Below are 4,204 nucleotides of genomic sequence, written 5' to 3' on the forward strand. Positions count from 1 at the left end.
TAATCAGTGTGGATGTGCACTGGAATTCATCAGAGTGTTTATTAACCTGACATCAACAGGAAGAGACTGAAGCTCCAAAACCGCTCATAAACTGCAAAAAAACATTTATAAAATCAGCCTGTATGCTGATGATGTTGTTTTGTATCTTAAAAAATCACTCACTTTTCTAACCAAAGTCAAATCACCATTGTGAGTCTTGATCACACTTCATATATAAAATATAAACTATCAAAATAATGTGAACAAACCACTTTTGTAGATGAATGAAGGGCACAGCTTCCTCAGACTGACTGTGTGTTTTGATTCTGTTTCATATGAAAGTAATTCAGCAACAAGAGGTGGAATACTGAGAATATTTATCAAATGACATTTCTGCTTGTTGTTCTAATTTTATTGCTGTAAAAAAGTCATGAAAGACCAAAGACTTGAGGTGAAAACAACCTTTATTTTGTCAAAGCTTGAAGAAAATGATGATGAAAGAAGAAGAATCTTGATGAAGTCAGTTTGGTTTGATGAGAGAAGAAAGTGAAAGAGAGTGAATGACAGAGGTGAGATCAGTGTGAGAGTAAAAGCAGTGTGAGAGTCCCAGTGAGTCCGGTCAGGACTGGGAACACTGGTCTCTCCTCAGTGTCTCTCTGAGGGGAGTCTGGGAGCCCCGGGTGGCCTCACAGGTCACAGAGCCCACCTTCCTCCACTGGTCTGCAGGGAGCCTCAGGGTGCTGCTCCAGCTGTAGAGGCCGTCCTTCTGCAGCACCGCGGGGCTCCTGCTCTCCTCCCAGCTGCTGCTGCTGCTGCTGCTGTCCTCCACCTTCCAGCTCAGACTCCAGTCTGAGGGGAAGCCCTTGTTGGCCAGGCACATGAGCGTGGCCTTCTCCTGCTGCAGCTCCTCTCTGGAGGGGGGCAGCACCGTCAGGGTGGGGCGGGTATCACCTAGGAGACAGCAATCAAATTAGAGGACAGGGAGCACCCAGCGCTCAATCAAACAGCACACACCTGGACAGCTTTAGTGGGAGACAGCTGATTCTGTCCTGGAAGAAGTTGCTGTCAGAGGCTTTTTCTGCTCCAGCAGTCACTCACACACACATTGTTTCACTTCCCTTTAAGAAGCCTCTCATGCACATCAGCACAGAGAGAATCATCCAACACTTTGACCTGAAATACCTCAAACTACACAGGAAGGAACACAAGCAGATGTCTCAACCTTTACTCTTGATTTGCATCGTCATCAGAAAGTTTTACACTTTAGAACTTATGAGTGGAAACTTCAACAACATGAGCTTCAAATCACTGTTCATCTTTCATATTATTTAGAGCAAAATGTGAAAATAACAGTCAATAAAGATATATTAGGAGGTTTTGATCATTTTCCAACATATTTATCATCAGTGTTTCTACTTTCATGTCAAATAAATTTCAATGAATAAGAGAAAGAGAATTGAGAAACATTGTATAGCACCAAGAATAAATCCAGCTTTGATGAAGAGACACTCAGTAAAACAAGAAGAAGAAAGCCTGCATACATTGCAACACAAACACATTTCAAACAGTGGACATGTCAACTAAAACTCAGCCCAAAGACAGACCAGAGCACCAAGAGTGTCAATAAATACACAGGTCAGTGTAAAAACACCTTCAACATGAGACTGGTAGAGTTAAAACAGTGTGTTACACAGCCATCAGGCTCTGACTGAGCACATTTAAAGACTGACAAGATCTTTATTTGGTCATTTAAACCTCATGAGATTATAATCTGGTGTAAATTTAAAACAAATAACTTTTCTCTGTGATGAAATTAAAGTGAAACCGAGCTGAGCTAAACTACATGAAATCAGTGGAGATTAAAACTTGATCAGGACAATAATTATAAAGAAAAATCATCTTTCTCTTCTCAATTCATTCAAAACAAGGTTTAATGTATGAATTTGAAATATGTAGCTGTCAGTATTAAAAGTAGAATGAACTTACTTCCAACATCCAGTCTGGTTCCTCCACCGAACGTGTACCACAGTGATACAAACTCATTGAGCCGCTGTACAAAAACCTCTGACTGTAGAGAGACGCCACTCTCTGACTGTGAAACAAACAAACTCACCAAAACTGCTTCTACCACCTGATCCTACCGGAACACAATAGAACCTTTCTTTCATCTACAATGTCTACTTTTATATATATATTTATTGAGATGTTTTAAAGATTATTTTCAATTTTTTCAATTTTGTCTATTGGAATTTATTCCTGAAGGGATCTGACAGCACAATTAGAAATACAATGATAATTTTAAAAAAAACTTAAAAAATACAGACATATCTTCATATACTTTCCTTAATATTCTAATCAAAGTTTTGCTGCAGAGTGAAAGTGAGAGATGAAAGTGATCCAGGTCCCTGTTGGAGTCAGTCAGAACATTTCCATAGAGCCACTTTGCATCAGCAGCACCATGCTCCAGTGCTCTGGGAGAGTTTATAGTCCTGACAGTTGAAGACTGGATGACTGACAGCCGTCCTTCATGACAACAGAAGACAGAGACATCCTCCTCATCAGAAACATGAGCGTGATCTGCGTCCTCATCTGGACTCTCCTCTGCTGCTGCTTCACAGGTAAAGTCCAGAGAATCAAACTCGTCTCCTCTGTGAACATCCATCCCTCTGAAATGAAGCCCACAAAACCATGAGGCTGCTTGATGTTTCTGTCTGTGTTTCCTCAGAGTCCAGAGGCCAGGTCACAGTGACTCAGCCTGCAGCAGTCAGCTCTGCTCCGGGAGCCTCCGTCACCATCACATGTAGGACCAGTCAGAAAGCTGGAAGCTGTAGCAGTGCTAATTGTTTAGCCTGGTACCAACAGAGAGATGGACAACCTCCTAAATTGCTCATTTACAACACCAACACTCGAGCATCAGGGACTCCAGATCGTTTTACAGGCAGTGGATCAAACTCTGACTTCACTCTGACCATCAGTGGAGTTCAAGCTGAAGATGCTGCAGATTATTACTGTCAGAGTCTTCATTCCATCAACAGTCAATTGGTGTTCACACAGTGAAAAACCGTCGTACAAAAACCTCCTTCAGTCAGACTGAACTGAAACTGAACTGACTGCTGCACACTGACACACTTCACTGAACACACACATCAGATGTTTCTGCACCAGAACTCATAATAATCACAATTCACCTTAAGAAAATTAACATTCTTCCAACTTTGATGAACTGACAGTGATGGAGAAAGAGATGAATTCATTCTTGGGTTTTGAAGACTTGAACTAAAGTGGAAGAAACAGATTTGGCTTTAGTTTTCCAATAATAATTTAGAATTCACTCTATGCAGATGATATCGTTTGTAATCCTAGAAGTATTTGATGTTATTTCTAATCAGATCTCATCATTTTTATTTTCAGGTTAGAGAAGTACAACATACACCAAAACAAAGTAATCTCATTCAGTACAACTGCTTTCATAAAGTGATTTATTAATATTTACAGAGGCTGGTCAAGTTTGACATCATTATCAAATGAACACAATAATTGATGAGGTTCTTTATTGCACGTTCCCACTTTTCTTTTTTTATGCCCTGTGGTTCATTGGCTCTGAACACATGTACAGACTGAAGCCATGAGACCCAGAAGTGATGGTTCTCATCACTACAGTACTGTCAAGAGATCTGAGATCCTGGGGTCCAGGTTTGTACCTCTTTATTTGGATTCAAGTTGACATGTTTGTTCTGGGCTCTGATTCTCCTCTAAGGCTTCGTTCACACTGCAGCTCTTGATGCTCAATCCAGATTTCTTTGTGTGAATATTCACATTACATTTCAAACCCAGCCTCTATCAGACTGCTCTGTGAACATGAGCGATAGATAGATAGATAGATAGATAGATAGATAGATAGATAGATAGATAGATAGATAGATAGATAGATAGATAGATAGATAGATAGATAGATAGATAGATAGATAGATAGATAGATAGATAGATAGATAGATAGATAGATACATACATAGATAGATAGATAGATAGATAGATAGATAGATAGATAGATAGATAGATAGATAGATAGATAGATAGATAGATAGATAGATAGATAGATAGATAGATAGATAGATAGATAGATAGATAGATAGATAGATAGATAGATAGATAGATAGATAGATAGATCGATCGATCGATCGATCGATCGATAGATAGATAGATAGATTCCTTGGGGGAATTTCTT

At 39.6% G+C, this 4,204-nt stretch overlaps 1 gene segment (V, D, J or C); it reads right to left on the reverse strand.

Annotated features, from left to right (window-relative positions):
- Positions 1-425: 425 nt before the first annotated feature.
- LOC308114021 (Ig kappa-b4 chain C region-like) lies at positions 426-2,098 on the reverse strand. The segment is given in 2 exons: positions 1,966-2,098; positions 426-930 (listed from the first exon to the last, which is right to left on the reverse strand).
- Positions 2,099-4,204: the final 2,106 nt, after the last annotated feature.

This window comes from Lipophrys pholis (genome assembly GCF_963383615.2).
Source record: "Lipophrys pholis genome assembly, chromosome: 9".
In the NCBI taxonomy this organism is placed as follows: Eukaryota; Metazoa; Chordata; class Actinopteri; order Blenniiformes; family Blenniidae; genus Lipophrys; species Lipophrys pholis.